General features: G+C 40.0%; 1 pseudogene; it reads left to right on the forward strand.

Annotated features, from left to right (window-relative positions):
* Positions 1-1265: 1265 nt before the first annotated feature.
* On the forward strand, positions 1266-1471 carry LOC112973474 (annotated as a pseudogene).
* Positions 1472-20558: the final 19087 nt, after the last annotated feature.

Raw genomic sequence — 20558 nt, forward strand, 5'->3', positions numbered from 1 at the left:
CTGCAATGTTGTCATCATAAATCAACATTAAAGACAATGGGGCAATTCAGAAAAAGAGATTGAGAGGGTTAGAAGAAGAACTCAGAGTGTGCAAGGCATCAGAACCACTGAAAACCACTCATCAGTAAATGTGGAGCAGATAAGAAGCTTAACAAATAATATAAAGCATTGCAAATTCAAGAGAATTCACGATTGTCAGGACAAGCAGCTAGACTTGACAAATTAAGGGCAAAAAATGTTCTTGCTTTTCAGGAAGTTGACTGGATGAGCTAGGGTATTTAATTCTATGTTTACTATAAAGCAGGTGTAGGAATCAGATCAGCAATAGAAAATATATAAGCATGTTACTGAGAGGAAGAAGAATCACAGCTGAAGACTGTGATGAATAGATGAAATTCTGTGACATCAAGCAATTAAATATAGATTATGATGCAAATGGGAGTAAGCAAGCCCAAAAAAGAGATTCTCAAGAATTTTGCAATACTTGTCTTCAGTTAATCTGAAGATAAGCTAAGGAGGTCCCACAGCAAAAAGCACTAGCTTGATGTTCTTGGAAACTAAAATCTGAGATTATAGGAACAAGTTTCCCAGAAATGTGACAGAATCTCTGTCCTTGGAGATATACAGAATTTGACCAGACAAGGTCCTGAGAACCTGGTATGGCTTTCATGCTGTGCTTGGAGCAGATTGTATGCAATGACCTCCAGAGGTCCCTTCTGACCTAAATTATTCTATAATCTGCTCTGTGATTCTGTGATTTTAAGTTTTCACTTTTCATTTATTTCTTTGTTACTTCAGAAGTTACATATTAATCGTAAAATCCTCATGCATGCAGTTCTCCTGTGAGGTCACTTAGTCAGGACAATCCAGATCACGGAGGGAGGATGATGCAGACATTGTGTTTGTTGCTATAGACGTGCTATTTCCATGAGGATTTTTGCAGTGAGGCTGCAAGAGATTTAAATGATCCTGAAGTAACAGAGTACTTCTGAGGGGCAAGAGAAGAGAAAGCAGGAAGCATGGGCAGAGCAAGAATCTTGTTCTGATGAAAGAATACCACCACATTAAAAACAGGCAATCCAGGTTGTTAGGAAATGTATAATATAATGTAAATAATGAAATGCAGATAGTGGCATGTCCAGACAATGTGCTGTTAACCACAACTTGATTGTTTGTTACAGGCAGTGCTAACTTATAGTTGACATCCTGTTGTGTAAAAGAAAGAGTGGCCACACTAGTTCAGATACCATGCTATTGTCTTGGCTATCACTTTGTGGCCTTTTGACTAAAATACTGAGTAGTATCTGTTCTCATCAGTTTAATATATGATACACCCTCAACTTTAAGACCTTACATCCTCAGTTTAAAGACCTTACACTAAATGGATTTTGAGGAGTAGGAGATAGACTGGGAGCTTGTTCCGTCCACTGCACACATCGACCTTGTACACCTCCAGGGAGCAGTAGCTGCTGGCAAGGGTGCTCTGCTTTCCTCCTAGTTCTCCAGATTTACTTTTATGACTCTAACTCCCTTTCCTTCTCTTTCGTTCTTTATCCCCCACACCAGTTTGTTTGCTGGTGGTAGGTGTCACCTGCCCCAGACTCTTCTTCCTTTACACATTTTCCCTTTTGGGAGGCTGGGGGAAGATGGTCCTTAGCATTGTAAACAAGGGAAGGGAGCCAATAAGGACAGCGGCAGGTAACAGATGCTTAGAGAATACTCTTATAATCTGTTGTCAAATGTGAGTTGTCTATTTAAAAAATCTTTTAAAGATGCTTGAATACCTCTCTGAAGTGCCTGTACACAAATGCACACAGCATGCAGAATAAACAGGAGGAATTAGAGATGTGTGTGCGGTCACAGGGCTATGATCTCATTGCAATTACAAAGACATGGTGGGATAGCTCACACAACTGGAATGCTGCCATGGATGGCTACAGGATCTTTAGGAAGGACAGGTCAGGAAGGCAAGGTGGGGGAACTGGAACGTATGGAGCTCTGCTTAGGGGTGGATGAAGAGCGAGTCGAGAGCTTATGGGTAAGGATTAAAGGGTGGACTAACATGGGTGACACTGTTGTAGGTGTTTGTTACAGGCCACCTGATCAGGAAGAAGAAGTTGATGAGGCCTTCTACAGACAGCTGGAAGTAGCCTCATGATCACAGGTCCTGGTTCTCGTGGGGGACTTTAACCACCCAATATCTGCTGGAGGGACAAGACAGCAAGGCACAAGCAATCCAGGAGGTTCCTGGAGAGCATTGATGACAACCTCCTGACACAGGTGATGGAGGGGCCAACAAGGAGAGGTGTACTGCTGGACCTTGTACTAACAAACAAGGAAGGGCTGGTGGAAGATGTGAAGGCTGGGGGCTGCCTTGGCTGCAGTGACCATGAGATGGTGGAGTTCAGGATCCTGCGAGGAGGCAGCAGGGCACCAAGTAGGATCGCAACCCTGGACTTCAGGAGAGCAAACTTTGGCCTCTTCAGGGACCTACTTGGAGGAATCCCATGGGTTAGGGCCCTAGAAGGAAGGGGCGTTCAAGAGAGCTGGTTAATATTCAAACATCACCTGCTCCAGGCTCAAGAGCGGTGCATCCCTATGAGTAGGAAGTCAAGCAAAGGAGGTAGGAGACCTGCATGGATGAGCAAGGAGCTCCTGGCAAAACTCAAGCAGAAGAAGGAAGTMTACAGAAAGTGGAAAGGGGGACAGGCCACTTGGGAGGAATATAGGAATGTTGTCAGAGTATGCAGGGATGCAACGAGGAAGGCTAAGGCCCGTTTGGAATTAAATCTGGCTAGAGATGTCAAGGACAGCAAGAAGGGCTTCTTCAAATACATCAGCAGTAAGAGGAAGACTAGGGAAAATGTGGGCCCTTTGCTGAATGGGGTGGGTGCCCTGGTGACGAAGGATGCAGAGAAGGCAGAGTTACTGAATGCCTTCTTTGCTTCAGTCTTTACTGCTCAGGCCAGCCCTCAGGAACCGCAGACCCTGGAGGCAAGAGAGAAAGTCTGGAGGAAGGAAGACTTTCCCTTGGCTGAGGAGGATTGGGTTAGAGATCATTAAGGAAAACCTGACATACACAAGTCCATGGGCCCTGATGGGATGCACCCACAAGAGCTGAGGGAGCTGGCTGATGTCATTGCTGGGCCACTCTCAGTCATCTTTGAAAGGATATGGAGAACAGGAGAGGTGCCTGAGGACTGGAAGAAGGCTAATGTCACTTCAGTCTTCAAAAAGGGCAAGAAGGAGGACCCAGGGAACTACAGGCCAGTCAGCCTCACCTGCATCCCTGGAAAAATGATGGAGCAGCTCATCCTGGAGGCTATCTCCAAGCATGTGAAGGATAAGAAGGTGATCAGGAGTAGTCAACATGGATTCACAAAGGGGAAATCATGCTTAATCAATCTGATAGCCTTCTGCAGTGGGAAGACTAGCTGGGCAGATGAGGGGAGAGCAGTGGATGTTGTCTACCTTGACTTCAGCAAGACTTTTGACACTGTCTCCCATAACATCCTCATAGGGAAGCTCAGAAGCGCAGGATAGACAAGCAGACAGTGAAGTGGATTGAAAATTGGCTGAAAGGCAGAGCTCWGAGGGCTGTGCTCAGTGGTGCAAAGTCTAGTTGGAGGCCTGTAGCTAGCAGCGTCCCCCAGGGATCAGTACTGGGTCCAGTCTTGTTCAACTTCTTCATCAATGACCTGGATGAAGGGACAGAGTGCACCCTCAGCAAGTTTGCTGATGATACAAAACTGGGAGGAGTGGCTGGTACACCAGAGGGCTGTGCTGCCATTCWGAGGGACCTGGAGAGGCTGGAGAGGTGGGCGGAGAGGAACCTCATGAAGTTCAACAAAGGCAAGTGCAGGGTCCTGCACCTAGGGAGGAATAACCCCATGCACCAGTACAGGTTGGGGGTTGAGCTGCTGGAAAGCAGCTCTGCGGAGAAGGACCTGGGAGTGCTGGTGGACACCAAGTTAAGCATGAGGCAGCAATGTGCCCTTGTGGCCAAGAAGGCCAATGGTATCCTGGGGTGCATCAGGAAGAGTGTTGCCAGCAGGTCGAGGGAGGTGATCCTCCCCCTCTCCTCAGCCCTGGTGAGGCCACATCAGCAGTACTGTGTCCAGTTCTGGGCTTCCCAGTACAAGAGAGACAGAGCTACTGGAGTAAGTCCAGCAAAGGGCTACTAAGATGATTAAGGGACTGGAGCATCTCTCTTATGAGGAAAGACTGAGAGATCTGGGCCTGTTTAGCCTAGAGAAGAGAAGGCTGAGGGGGGATCTTACCAATGCGTATATAAGTATCTGAAGGGACAGTGTAGAGAGGATGGAGCCAGACTGTTTCCAGTGGTGCCCAGTGATAGGACAAGAGGCAACAGGCACAAACTGGAACACAAGAAGTTCTGTCTGAACATGAGAAAAAAACTTCTTTACTGTGAAGTAACAGAGCAGTGCAACAGGTTGTCCAGAGAGGTTGTGGAGTGAATATCTCCTTCCTTGGAGATATTCAAAAGTCATCTGGACAAAATCCTTGGAAATGTTCTCTAGGTGACCCTAGGGGGGGTTGGACCAGACAATCTCCAGAGGTCCCTTCCAACCTCAACCCTTCTGTGATTCTGTGAATTCTACATGACTGGGTGGTGAATAAAAATTCTAATGAGACATTGTGGTCACTCACACATAATTACCATGCACATTGTGGCATCTCAGTATTTCTTTCCATGTTGCTCCTGCAGATGGTTATTTTTCTCTGAGCTCCAAAAGAAGTGGTGCTGAGACAAGCACCTGACTGACGAAAGACAAAAAGGAATGAAACATTTTAAAGAAAAAGAAAATCCTTCTAGGTATCCTTCCTCTCCTCTGCTGCAGTGTCTACAGTAATACACTCTTATGAACCACTGTACTGTATAAATTGTTTTATCAGTTTTGCCACTGCATGCAATTTTTGGACTAGTCTACTGTATACATTCAGATGTATGTGAAGAATGAAGTTTTACCAGCACAAAATGCTCACAGCAATAGGGTCTGATTGCCTAAGCTTTCATTTCTAAACCGATTTATAGAAACATAAAAACTAGGTACAGACTGCCAAGTGTGCAACCAACATCCTGTACTGTGGAAGATCTAATATGATCTCTGTTGATCATTCTGGGAAAATTTAAACAAAGCCTGTTTAAGGAGCTCAGTGAACAGAGCACTGCAACCTACAAAAGGTAAAGCAGAAATACTGCCAACTCCAGTAGTTCTCTCAGGGTATCATGATTTTTGCCTGGAGCTGTGTTGAAAAATTGGGTCTTTTTATGACTGTCAGCCCTAACTTGCTGTTTTATCCGAGCAGAGCCTTCCTGCCCCCATGAACAGAGAACACAGACACTTGTTCTCATGGAAAAGGAAGGTAATCAGTCAGAGCTATTACAATCTGATCTCAGCATTATACTATATTTAGAACAAGTTGTTCTAGATCTTTACCTCTAGAAAAAACATTTCACTGGCCATTACTTTATTCATGGAATGAGGACCAATCCAGTTATCTTATTTTAAGGCATATCTCCAAATGTTTATAAGATGGAAGAGGGCACAAGAGAGTGTAAAAGTGGTGAGAACTAATGAAAGTAACAGGAGTCATTCATAGCTGTATGGTGATTGTGCTTTGTAATGCATAGTTATACTACAACAAGGAAGGATGCTGAAGTGACAGTCTCTGTTCCTAAACTGATAAATACTAAATTATCATTATATGCATATACTGATGCCAATGGTGAATATATTCTAAATAAATCCAAATGTCAGCTATTTGTATACTTTATTTTCCAAAAACAAACAAGGAATTAATTTGAAAAATACATTTGAATCATGTCTTATATTCCTGCCTTGTGTTTCTCAGTGCTTGCCCTTGTGTCTTCAGCCCTCAGTGCCAGAGTGCTCTTTTAAGAGACTGAATGGTAAAAGCTGTTTTATCATTTAGCTCACTGTGAAGTTACTCTAAACTGAAGACCTGAAGGAGGGAGTCTTCCCACATAGGCGGTGATATGGAGAGTTGCCAAGATGGTTAGGGGGCTGGAGCATATGACACGGAGTGGCTGAGGGATTGGTATTTGTTCAGCCTGGAGAAGACCAGCTTGCATGGGACTCCAACTGCAGCCTTCCCCTGCCTAAGGGGGTGGTACAGAGTATGGAGCTAGACTCATCTCAGAGTGCACACAGAAAGGCAATCACAAACTGCAACAGGGACCTAAGGAAGAAAATCTTCACAGGGAGTCCAATTAAGCCTGGAGTGAGATTGTCCAGAGAGGTATTAGTATCTGCATCCTCAGATATATTCAAAACTCACCTGCACAAGGCCCTGAACAACCTGATCTAGCTTAGAAATAAGCCCTGCTTGGAGCAGGATGTTGCACCTGGACCTAAGGAGGTCCCTTCCAATCCAAATTTTCTGCAATCCTGTGTGTAACACTATCTAATACAAAAACAAGAAGAGAGTTAAATTGACTTGGCACAAGTATCTCTTCCTTTCTGCAATGCAAAGTCTGAAGAGACTAGGGAACAAGAATAAATTGGGAAGTGTGCAGTGTGATGTGTAAAGTTTCATTTGGCACATGAAGAGGTGCTACATCACTCACCAGGAAAAGTATAGACCCCCTGTAAATGATTCTTATACAACACAATACTCTATGTGGTATTTAGTCTGGCCATTCTTATTACTAGGTGTAGACATCCAGGAGGGATATGAAGGTAGAGAATTTAAAATGTTCGCAGTTCTGAAAAAAAAGTGACAAAATTAAAAAAAAAATCATATGATGTAGAGCCTTGGTTTTATTCAGCAAACAGCTGAAACACGTTACCAGAAACATTAATAAGGACAGAGAAAATGTAATTAAAATAAAAGAAGTGACATTCAGATTGCAGTCCAGAAACACTTCCTAACAATGAGATGCAGTAGGCTCCAGGAGAGGGAGAATAAGAAACATATTGGATGGTATACTTAGCTCTAAATCTGTCAGAACTTGAACAAGTATACAGTTAGAATTGCCCTTTTGTTGGCAGGCACATAGAGTAAGTGATTTAATTCTTTTCCAGTACTAGATTCAATCAACCAAATTAATTTTTGGCATAGTTCATTTAAACAATGGACTGCATAAAACTCAATCATCTCCCATCATACTCCATAATACTGCCATCCCCTTTTATATAGGTCTGTGTGCACTGTGCTGCATCTTCAAAAATGACAGGATCACTTTTTAGGAAAAAAAAAGCCTCGGCTTAGTAGCACTAATCATTTTGTCTCAAAGAGCAAAATAAAGACATTTATAATATAATAGCGAATAATAAAAAGAGAACTATAATCCAGCAATTCTGTGTTCACCTTTGAATACTGAGAACTGTAAATATGGGAATTATAACTGATGATTGATAGAATCGTGTACCATATTCTGCAGAGTTACTATATGTTGTTTAAAGCTGAACATCCACAATCATGAGCAACAGTCAGAAATATTTAGGAATATCAAGGTTCTTCAGAAAAACAATTTTTATTTTCTTTGGCAATACTGTTAGCTGATTTATTCATTCCCAATAACTTCTGAACATACAGGGACCAGCTGATATATTTTTAACAGTCGTGGCAGTGTAGTGTCAGATGAAGCTATACTATTCTTTTTCTCTTGAATCAACTTGAATGTTGTTATCTCGCTGTCAGTAGTACAAAGTTTTGAACCCCTGACCAACTATCCCAAACTTTAATGGAAGTTGGAAGTGTTCAGCATTTCTCAGCATCAAAACATACAGTAATGTTCTTACAGTTTTCTGATTGTCTAGCTCATTACAATGAACAAATGGAAAATATTACATGCTTTATAGAATTATCAATAAATCTAAACTACACTATATATTACTGCAGTCAGAACGCACGCTATTTTGACTAACTTTTATCCTATGAAAATAAACAAAAATGTATTTTTACTATACATACAGTATTTCCTTATTTATTTCACTTGTTTTGGTATTCTTGGATCCTCAAGTCTCTGCTGCCTTAACAGAGTGATTGCATTATTCTGTCCATCTTTTGCTTTTTGAAAGTGTGAAGTTAATATTCTGCTAGCAAGCTTACAAGAAGAAAAGTCAAGTGATTCCCTTTTTAACATACAGATTACAGTATAAACAAGCAAGGACACAGTTCCTGTAGAAATATTTCCTGACAAGACTGTTAACTAATGCAATACTAACAATGTTCCATGTGTTTGGGTGCATATTCATATGTGGCATGAATAGCCACACGTAAATCTTAGAAGTCGGCTTTTGAGAGTTTCACAGAATGAAAATTCAGTTACACTGGTGGAAATTCATATTAGGGCCATAATCTAATTCAGCCAATTAGGATATTGCTTTAGATGCAATAGCATTAATATCCTGTGCCACTATTAAATTAAGACAAAAAGCAAGCTAAATGAAAACATAATGTAATTAACATCAACACATTTGAGACCCCCCCCCATCACTGAATTATCCAGATAAGCTGTAGTCCATTGATTATAACCATTAAGCAGAGTCCCAAACATTTTTATTTTGTTCTCTCAGGCCTGTCTCCTTTTTATCTCATGAATTTTTATTCTGGAAATATTTTTTGGCTGGTTCAGTTGCAGCATTCCTATCTTTGATTTCAGAACAATTTTATATCCCTGAACTGGATTCATGATACAATTTCTTGACATATGCTTATGCCAAGATGAAAACGATACAGAATGCATAAAACAGTCATTTCTGCCCTGTAATTGAGACAGTTCATCAAGCTTTAAGCCAAAATGGCTGCAGCTTCACGGTGTTCTTTTTTATTTTAATTCCACTTATCAACTAATGCTATGAGCGTCTATTTTATATGATGTTTCCTTGGCCCTTATGATTTTGCTTCTTTTGAATCTGAACCTTTTCCAGAGCAACCTGTACCTTTCCATTTATGTAGAAGACTGCATAACATAGCAACTGTTGTTCAATTCATATGGCTGGGATGCTTAATGAAAAAATATTTTTAAGCAGAGATCCTTTTATCCTGGGGTTGGCTGTTTGGAAAAGACAGAAGCTAGATATTCACTGCTGAAAATTTTCAAGATTCATAGGATGTTATTTGTATGTGTATGTTCTTTATTGATTTATTTTCATAGAAGGAATGCATGTTCATTGTAATATTCTGATGGTAGCAGTATCAGGCAAGAGAGTAAGATAGGAGTAATATGGACAGATTGTCAGGTCATGAATAGGGAATTATAGAATGCGCTCACATTATGTGTTGTCTCCACAGCATTTTTGTTTCAGAGGTCTTAAATGTTTAGCTATTTTGGAGTAAAAGCCAACTTAATGGCAGCTTAAACAAACCTTAAATTTCTTGGGTTTAGGTATTTTCTTTCAGAGAGAAAGAAAAAAAAATGACACATGGAAGAACCTGCAACCTACGGTCTTAGAACATGTGTAATAAAAGGTAACTCTGTAGATAATGGTATACCCAGCTGATGTGATGCTAGCCTTGACTTATCCATATGTAACAGCTTATGTTTAAGAACCTGTTGTGAGAACCGCAGAATAGCTGCATTGGGTGAGACTAAGGTATGTTTGAGGGTATATTTAATCGACCTCAAACTTCTCAAATTCCTTTTGAACCCATGAAAACTTTTAGCATCCAGTATAGCATAATCAATAAATTCTACAGCTTAAATAAACATTACATGAGGAAATCATCCGTTTTGAACTGAGCCTTGCTTATTATAGGTGTTGCCCCATTCCCTATGGTATGTGGAGAGATAGTGAGATAATGAATTTCTATTCATTCTCCATATATGTCACATCATTTTCTACCATATTCCCCACTTGGTTATTTTCTAGGCCTAAGGGTCCTTGTCTAGTCAGTTGTTCCTCCATGGAAACTATTCCAAATCTTTGATCATTTGTGTCTCCTTTCTTCATTTCCATGATACCTTTTCCTGTTGTACTGCATACATTCTGACATGGAGGATGCTTTTACATACAATATGCAAGATGTGGGTGAATACCAGATTTATACAAAAGCATAATGACATTCTCTGTCCTGTTTCTGTTTCTTTTTTTTTTCTTTTTTTTTCCTTTTTTTAAGAGTAATTCTTACTACTAATTTGAGTTTTTGGCTACAATTGGGCATGGAGCTGACATTGTCAAAGACCTATAAATAGACTTTTGAGAACCCCAAAATCTCATGACTGAGTTGTAGCCATCTTCTTGGAACCCATCATTTACTATTTAAAGTTGAGACTTTCATTTTTTAAAATATGCATCACTTTTCTCTACATTGAATTATATCAACCATTTTATTACCCAGTATGTCATCTCAAAAGATCCTTCTACATTGCTTCACAGTCAGCCCTTTACAACCCCAGCTGCCCTAGGATCATCAACAAACTTTGTCACCTCACTGCCCACCCACTTTTCTACTTCAGCTGCAAATGTGCTGGATGGCATGAGTCTGTGCTGATTCTTCACTGAGAAAGCTCACCCACTCTCACTTTCCACTCCTTATCTACGAGCATGCCTTCTTTCTCATCCTTTGGCTGCTTAGCCTCCTGAGAAGCTGCCAGTGAGGCATCTTGCCAAATGTGTTTTGAAAAACTATGTAGGCACTATCACCAGAGTTGATATCAGCTTGTACATGTGGCTACTGATTCTTTTAAAGAACTTGAATGGGTTTGTAAAAGACATGACTTATCTTTAAGGGAACCACCTGAATCTTCCCCACAATGTCATATTTAGTCTTGTCTTCACTAACAATATCTTTTAGTATCTTCTCTATCACCTTGCTCAGATCAGTAGTCAGGTTTCTTGGCATGTAGTTCCCCAGATCTCCCATGAAACTCTCTTAAAAATTGGCCTCACAATTCCCTGTTTCCTATGAAGTTTTATGCAAGAGGTTGCAACTCACAGTGATGTCCTTGGTAATAGCAACTCCTGGAATGAACTGCTGAAATGAACTCCTGGAGATCTGTTACTACTCATATCATCTAGTTGTTCTAAAAACTCCTCTAATGATACCTCAGTTTGAGACAGAATCTCTAAGAGATTTCCTGTTAAAATTGTGCCCTGTTATATGGACCTTCCCAAGCACCTTTACAGTGAACATGTGCCAAAAGCATATGCAGTTTTTCTACAGTCATGTCTCCACATGTTTCTTCTGTATGCTCGTCACTTATTGCTTCTGCTGATTCTATATCTGTCTTCTGTCTCCTGAAGCATTCAAAAAGGATTTATTGTTGGTTTTGGTACCTTTTAAAAATTAACACTCAGGCACTGTTTGGGCAGTCTTAGGATGCTTTTACATTTAATCTGCCAGTATTGATCATTCTTCCTATTTTCCTCATTTCTGAAGGACCATAGACACTCCTTGCTTTTATTTGCCTTGCTGACACCACTGCTTAGCCATGTTAGCTTCCTTTCAGCCTTTCTGCAATTCTTTTTGCTAAGTGGCATGCATTCTGCATTTCCAATGTGATGGTCTCCATGCTGCCCGCAGGCATTTTTGTTCATTGATTGCCTCTTTTTAAAAAGCAAAGACTCAAATAAGGATTTAGCTTGGAGGTTCATCTTGTCCAGTCACCTGCACCAAGCAGGGCTAAGCTAGACCAGATTGCCCAGGTGAGTTTTGAAAACTTCCAAGGATGGTAATTCTACCACCTCTCTTTGTAGTGCTTATCCCTGCTTTTAGTAAAGATTTCTTTCACTATGTCCTGTCAAAAATCCCCTGTGACTGTTGCCTCCTGTCCTTTTGCGGCACTCTGAGAAGTTCTCTCCTGTTGATGACATTCCTCTTGAAACTGAACGGATATAGCAGATTTCTTCATTACTCTCACACTCTATATATGTCATGATCACTGTCACAGCATTGCTCTGCAAGAGTAATATTCTGAATCAGGTCTTATGCACTGCTTAGAACCAGGTCAGACATTGATGGTGTCTAAAAACATAGGCATAATATTTAAGTAGACTACATGCTCTATTGTGTTTCCTGAGGGTGCTGATCGCCTTCAGTGGGCCTTTACCTTGGGTAAAGCATCCAGTTAATACATATGCTAACACAGCAATCCTGTTTTAACTAAAACAAGCCCTTAGCTCTTATTTAAAATACTTCCCTTTCACAGAAAAAGTGATAATTCCTGAAAAGCAACCTTTCCCTTCTTCTTTTGTAAATGCAAAATATATTTATTGATGTATTATGGGTGGTAAAGTATCCCAAGACGAAGATAACAGATCAAGTTTTAAAAATCCCCAAATAAATAAGCTGGATCAATATACCATAACAGATTGTTTTGCTCATTAAAAGGTAAAAATAAAAAGGAAACTTGTCAATCTACCAAAAATCTAGCCTTTCTGTAAGGATATAATTAGAACATGCTGTCAAAAACAACTTTGAAATTAAATTCACAGCAGCTGGTACTCAATACACTTCATGACAGGTCATCAAAATAAAAATTTACCTCTACATGTATCTTTCATCTTTGTCAGATACTTCAAAATGTCTGGGATTTTTAAAGCAATATTAACTATTTCAGGTTAGAATAAAATATAAAATGTGTCCTTATTTTAATTGCAACAGAAAAATTCTGTTGAGAGGAATAACACTTCTAACATTTACTACTGGAGTCATAATCCCTTCCTAAGCCATCCCACATAGCCTTGACTAGTCCTTAGGTTTGTTGTAGCTTTTTAACAGTAAATTATCTCTTTAGTAATAGGTGATCTGCTTTCTTCACTATCAATAATACGAAATATTTAGCAATATTTTCTATCAAGCAATATACCACAGACTATGGATACCATTTTACGTGTGAATGTGTTTCTGGAAAAAACCTCCAAACATACAAATCCAAATTATTCAGAAAGAGAGAGGACAGTATTAATGATTACAGCTGATAAAGATCTTGGTAGTGTGCAAAACTCCAGTTACCCTTCACATCCCTGCAATTCTGCTCTGCAGCTCACTGATTAAAAAGGTGTCATCTTCAATATCTGCATTCTAAAGGAGCARCAAATGTTTATTACTTTTCCATGTGGTTGGGAAGTCTCATTTGACATTGTCTGCCACTCCAGCAACTGTTGCTAGGAAAAAAACAACATACACAGCTTTCGCAAAAGAATAGTGTAAAAGTGTAAAATGCCCCACATGACTACAGTTTCCTCATTTCAGATAACCTACAATTTCAAACAAAATTATGTCTCCAGGATGGGTACATCTGCACTACAGACTGAACCAGCAGTGCTGATTTCAAAGAACAGGGTGACTTGTTGAAAGTGAGCACACATCACTGGAGCATCACTTGATATTGGAAAGCTAGAATTAGAGAGGAAAAAACTCCTGCCTCTCATGGGTAGCTGTCATTAGTAGAAGATTGCCAGAAGGCCAACTCATTAGGAGGTCTCCAAATGCTCCAGTCATCAAGGCTGTTGAATGATTAAAATTTGCCTGCTACTTATCTGATCCACTTTTCCTATTCATAATTCTGTGTTTTGTACGACTCTATTTTGTGCTGCATCACCTTTATTGGTCCATTTTGTCATTTGCTAGAAAAGCATACCAGGAAAATAGGCTACAAGACTCATTAAGCACAAGAGCAGGCTTCCCAAAGAGGTGATGGAATTGCCATTCATGGAGATTTTCAGCACTCACATAGATGAGGCTCCAAGCAACTACTCTAGCTTTGCAGCTAGCCCTACTTGGAGCAGGAGACTGTGCAAGACCTCCAGAGATCCTTTGCAATCTAGCTTCCTATGATTTTATGAAAATGTAGACAACTATTTCAAAGAATAAGCACAGGCCAGGACTGCAAACCAAACTTGCTACCATTCATTACTCATAATTGAATGGGCAATATTGCCATTTGGGCTGTCTTTTTTTTTTTTTTTTTTTAACATCAAAATCTTGAAAAATTCAGCTGGTTGCTCCTGTCACTGCTGCCCTATTATGTGAAAGACTGAGAAGTAATGGGTAGCATTTATTGACACATACAGACCTGTCACAATGTATTCCTTCCTCAAGCAAGCAAGGGAATACTGGGAATCCTTGTGGTGCAGTCAGCACTCCCGTTGGCCCCCTCCACCATTGCACAGCTCCTTTTGATGGATTAACTCTCATTATGCAAAGTGTCGTCCCTGTGCCTACTGTGAGAGAGGTGTTCAGCCCATACTCTGCAAATGTTACGCCATGAAGGATATTAAAGCAGGATCAAATGTAGAATGCATTATCTGACTGTTCCTTGTTAGCGGGAAAGGCCAGTGAAAAGGATTTATAAATGGGTTCATAAGGGAAGGACTAACCTCAAAGAATTACTGTAGACTGGAGAAGAACTGAAGTCCTTACCAGTGCATTGAGGTCTCATCACCTGGCTCTTTTTATGATCAAACTAGCAAAACCACAGTACTTTTAGAAGTTTGAGGTCAATGCAGCAGTTTTCATTCCTTTTCAAACGCCATGTTGTAAAATCACCATCTGAGCTGTCTTAATACTACTGCTTTCACTAATAAAAGATCCTAAATTAATTATAATTAGGATTTTAATTAATGAAAACTTATTTTTCAAAACACAGTATTCTCAAGAGCTAAGAAAGCCTCTTGCTTGCTCCCCTAAAGACTATTACTTGCTTTCTATCCTTCTTTAAAAAAAGGGCAGTCAGCCTTTATCTTACTGCATTTTAAAAATAAGATCTTACTATATTATACGATACATCTACTAGCTGGGAGACATTTTATGTGAAGGTCTTCCATCAATATTGAAGGTAAAATATACTCTGCAGTGGACAAGCACAATATTTAATTTTTTTTCAGTTTCAGTCTATTCCATATGTCTACCACAGAATAAGCCTTCCTTTTCATTTTACCTATAAGTCCTTTTGCAGCTTTTTGTGAAGTGACTTAGAGTTACAGAATTAAGTACAGAGCTTTATTCTTTTGACCTGAAATCTCTGGCCTGTGAGATAAAGTGATATTGTTTCTGCTTGAGGACTGGTTCAGCTAATTGCTGAGTGATGACTGTGACACAGCTGGTACATGATTTTGTTCCCAAGGTAACTCTGCCATAAGAAGTGATTCAGAATCAATCATTTGCTTTATAGGGATACAGCAGGTGTTATGGGCATATGGAGAAAACAGACATTTTTACCAAGAGGGTCTTTTTTATTAAAATAGTAGTAACATATTAAAATATAGCATTATATATTTTAAAATGTTTTTATTAAAATATCCCTTTATTTCCTTTTGTGAAGTAGAAGGAACATTCCTTTCAGTATTATAGCTGAAAGGAACATCATAATTTCAGTCTGCAGGATATCCACGCATTTCTCCTGTGGTTAACATGAGCTTGGGACTTGCATGAACCTAAAAAGCTGTAGTAAAACTCCAAAGAAATATTATGGGTTTTTTTCCTTCTTCCGTTCAAGAAGATCAAACAGCCTTTCCCCACATTCATAATACCCTTATGCATTGGTTCATGATAATGGACAATAATTTTATATTTGCAACATTCAGCAAAGACCACCAATAATCTGCAATTATATTATTAAATATTCATTTCTGCTACTCTTACTAGATGGACCTTGTAATATGCTGGATTTTATTAAGATTACCTAAGTAGCAACATATCACTTCAGATGAGAAATACGGTCCTCAGTCTGTTTTACAGACAATTTGCTAGATCTTTTGGCTTACTAAAAAGTTAATATTAAAAGCTTTAACATTATTGCCAGATCTGCAAATTTTCAATTCAGAGTTGTGATTGCCTTAATAATATCTCATTTTAAGTTATATGCTCTGTAATTTTACTTCCACATTTATATTTCTTGTATTTCCTTATTTGGAAGGAAAGTTTATTACTTTCCTTTTATTCTTATTCATTAAAGTCAAAGTTCTGAATATAAAAGCAAACCAAATTTTGCATTTGATAGGATCAGAACACTGTTTGGAGATCGAGCATCGTTAAAGATTAAGTATAAAAAAATTATTTGCATGATATTTTAACCAAAACAAACAAACAAACAAAAAAAAACAGCCCTGAGAAGATGGACATAGTCATTGTTAGGGTTATGGACTTCTAACTTCTAACAACCATTCAAATCAATGGATAGACTCATATTGATTTCAGTTAGCATAATTAGTAAGTTCTCAAAAATTAGTTCTCAACACGGAGAAGTCTGTTGCCCTGAAATACCCAAGAAGGCTTAAGTCATTCCAGCTCATCCCAGCAAAGACAGGGACCAATCTCTAGCAAGTGGGAGGACCCATGTCTCAGAGACACCAGGTGAGAGATAACTTACCCCTCAACTTTCTCTTCAAGAGCACAGGACACAATCTGCTCTTACGTCTCTGTCCATAACTTCTAGTTCATAACTTTCCTCCTAAAGGAGACTCAATTCACGTGCAGTTGAGGCTTAAATTTGGCTCCTGAGTTACAAAATGGCTTGGAGTGCTTACATGTCAAATAAGATTTGGAGCTTATTTCGTTTTGATACTTATCAAAATGAAGAAGCTCAGCTACAGCCTGCAAAGCAAACAAAAAACAGAGGTCTAGGGTAGCTACATGTTGCTTAATAACAACTCTATTAAGAATGAAGTTCATTGCTGCTTAGTTCAGCTGCTTCCTATTTATCAACTCTAAGCAATACCACAGCACAATTAATGTATGCATTTATATATGAAATGATATATTATTATCAGTAACATTAACTATCAATATTTATAATTCCCCTACTATTAACATGAATTAATGTATTCACATTGATGTACATTGGTTTGGTGGTAAACGTCTTTCTGTAGTTACATATCTTACTATAAGTCCCATATGCACTTCTGTCATTCTACTGACACAGGCACTATCATTTATCGCGAAAAAGTCTTAGGCTTCTTCAAAAACCTATCTTAAAACAAAAGATTAAAGCATCTAACTTCTCATCCATTCCAGAGGGGTTTGTAAGTGTAATTCTTGCTGAAAATCTCAGTCTTGCTTCAGTCACTTAAAGGCTGTTGTGTGTTAGATGTAAATATTGTTTTCAAGGCTTTACTTGTAATGGTATGTATGATTCTGATTATATTTTGGCTATGCTGAAGAAATCTAAAAATGCACTTTATCTCTCTTTTAAACTATACAGAACATTAAGCATAGACAAATAAAAAAGACAGGTAAAGTGGAATTCAGTAAAGAAATGTGCTTCTGTTATATGCTAACAGTCTTGATAGAAAAACTGAGGTTTTTTTCTATTGACAAAAGTAAATGTTTACTGTCTTGTACCCCTCTTACTCTCACAGGACTCATAATGTTAAGAAAAAATGATTCCTACTGTTCATTCATCACCCTCAGACTAATGAGTCTGGGACCAGACTCTTTTCAGTGGTGCCGAGTGACAGGACGCGAGGCAACGGGCACAAACTGAAACACGGATGCTTCCATCTGAACATGAGGAAAAACTTTTTCACTGTGAGGGTAACAGAGCACTGGAACAGGTTGCCCCGAGAGGTGGTGGAGTCTCCTTCTCTGGAGATATTCAAAACACGCCTGGATGCAATCCTGTGCAATGTGCTCTAGGTGACCCTGCTTGAGCAGGGGGGTTGGACCAGATGATCTCCAGAGGTCCCTTCCAACCTCAGCGATTCTGTGATTCTGTGATTCTGTGATTAATGCTCTGATTTTGCAAATCACTTCTGCAAATTAAGTATATCAGTCATCAAAGCAGAATTGCAAAGTCCCTTCTACATTCTGAGCATCAGCACTATTTCTTTATTTCCAAACAACCCCATCAGCACAGACTGTTTGAAGTCTGTAGGGCTGCACACATCACAGATGGCTTAAATAGGCTTGCAGAATTGTTACTACACTAATGATGCCTGCCTAAAATGGAACTCCTATTGACTCAGGTTGACAACACTGGAAGTTAAATCCTGTCCCCACTACATTTCTCCCCAAATACGTGGGCCTTGAAAAAGTGTTTCAAAGTCAGATCAGCCAAAAGAGAGTATTATCTCCCATCGCACTTGATCAACTATGCATAGTGAGGGCCTGCAAGCAAAGTGTTAACTAAAATTCATATAGGAAAGGAAGGAGACCTAAGGCCACTTTGCAGGTTTATACCTGATCATAGCAAAAATCATAGCTTTTGAATGCAAGTAATCTCAGGATTATTGTTGCATTATCTGGTTTTGCACATAGGTACACAAAAACAGAAGTCTAGCTGTACAGTTATAGTGCAAGTGTGTTTAAAGAAGAAAACTTTTAAAAGTTAATGTGTTAACTTTTTCATGGACTTTATGGAGAGGTTTTAGATATGATAAATTCTGTGAAGGTAATGGTTAGAACAGCTACCGTATGTCAGCTACTGCACAGCAAATATTCTTGTTTCAAAGATCATAGGAAGATATGCACTCTATTGCTGCCTCCCCTGGACCAGAATAGAAAGAAATACCTTGTCAGCGACCAAGTTCTGGATGCATTCCCTTCCAGAAGTTTGCAAAAAGGATAGTTATAAATTGTGTTGTCAAAGCACACAACTCTATCCATACCCAGGAGCAGCAGCACCATGCTTCATCAGTAACTTAATCACTGCAAACAAGCACCTTGATTTAATTCCTCCTAGGGCTACTGCAGGAGAAGGATTAGTCCATTGTCCTAGGTGTGAAACTCACTGCAAAGAAACAACATGACAGGCTTTCCCCCGGACATCTTGCAGGCTGAAGGGGTTATTGCCTAATGAGGTATAGGACTCATTATGGGATTTAGGGGCCTTGGGGGATTGTGTAAAACTTATGAGACCTTTTTAAGGGGATTGTGGTATGAGACTTACTGTGGGATGTTTAAGAGAAGGACCAAAGGTGGGGAAAGAGAGCAATTAAGGTGGATTGGGAAGGAACGAGTGTGGGAAAACAGAGGGAGAAAGGAATAAAATGGGCTAGTCAAATGTAAACAAGTGGCTGGTCAGTGTGGCTGGCCAGCTTCTGGACCTGATCACTGCAGTCTATCCTACCATCTTATTAAACTTTACTCTTGCCTGTTTTCCGAGATGAGGGTGCTCTCCCTTCTGTGTGTATGTGTGAGTCTATTGAGATATTCCCCTCCCTGGAGAAGGGGCCACAGGTAAAAAGAGCCCCTAGGTCTGGGTGCTAGCAATTGGAGAGCCCAGGCTGTGAAAGGTCTAAGTGCCAGCAGCTGGAGAAGGGACCACAGGCTGTAGGAGCCAGTAGGTCTGAGGTGCCAGCAACTGCAACTGGAGAGACCAGAGTGTATGGATGTTTCCCTAGGGAACTTCTAGTCCCTGTGTCTGCGTGTGTATGTATGCATAATTCACTAGTGGACATCAAGATGGACTAGCCAATGAGCAGGATAAGTCTGCTAGCCAGTTACCAGAGAGACCATAGGTCTGGGAGCCAGATACTGGGGATACTGGGGAGGGTTCTGAGAAGCAGCTACTAGAGGGACTTTAGGTCTAAGTCAGCTACCAGAGAGGCCAGAGGGTCTGAAGAGCTGGCTACTGGAAAGATCACATATGTGGACCAGCTACCAGAGACACACATTTGATTGTGTGTGTGTTTGTGGGCATATGGGCGTGTGTAACAAAAGGAGGTCTGAGTACCAGCAACTGGAGTGGGGCTGCAAACCTTGACAGCTCTTATGTCCAGGTGCCAACAAATTGGGAGGGAACCTGTGACTATCTACTGGATAGATTGAATGTATAAGGCCAGCTTCTGGAGAGGTTCATAATGTGTGAGTATATATATGTGTACATATTTCACTAGCAGAATTGTGTCCTGATCAGCCAGAACTGAGGAACAGGATCAGGTCATGCATGCTATTCACGTCCATGAGTGCTGTGTGTTTTCTCTCTGTGCTGATCTGTGTGGCTGACTGTATATATGCATATCCTGTGAGTATGTGTGCATGTGTCCTTATTAGTAATACATGCTCAGCCTCTCTACTGGCTGAACCTGGGAAATGGAGCTGCAGTAGGAGTGCATCTGTCGGGCTACCAGATTTGGCAATTCCTAACAATATCACAGTGACTCAACACCTCCATACATCCTGGCAAAACTTTCCAATACCATGGTAGGAGGCCTTAATCTGTATATGACTCTAAGCCATGGCAACTCTGCTGGTCTGAGGGACACCATTTGAAAGATTATCCTTCTGCTAGAAACAGAGAAATATTTTCCTCCTCTATTTTACTCTCTTCCACTGAATTTGAAAGAGCCATAAAACAGGTAAGAAGTTTTCAGATGAGGAACATTTACTGGGAAACACAAAAGTTGTCTCCCTTGATTTGCAATATGCTAAGTCACTTAGACTATAAAAAGCATGAGGACACTGGAACAAACCCACAGCTTTGTGAAGAACAGTTTGGTGCAATGTGAGTAGCACTGTGAAGTGCCTTTGTAGAAAGACACCTGGAGATCCTCATGGACAAGCTGAACATGAGTCAGCAGTGTGCCTTTGCAGCCAACCACAAAATGGCCTGCGCAAGCAAGACTGTAGTCAGCAGGTCAAAGGAAGAGATTTTTCCCCTGTATTTGACACTGGTGAGATTT

The sequence above is a fragment of the Apteryx rowi genome, unplaced genomic scaffold, assembly GCF_003343035.1.
Source record: "Apteryx rowi isolate R43461 unplaced genomic scaffold, aptRow1 scaffold_549, whole genome shotgun sequence".
Lineage (NCBI taxonomy): Eukaryota > Metazoa > Chordata > Aves > Apterygiformes > Apterygidae > Apteryx > Apteryx rowi.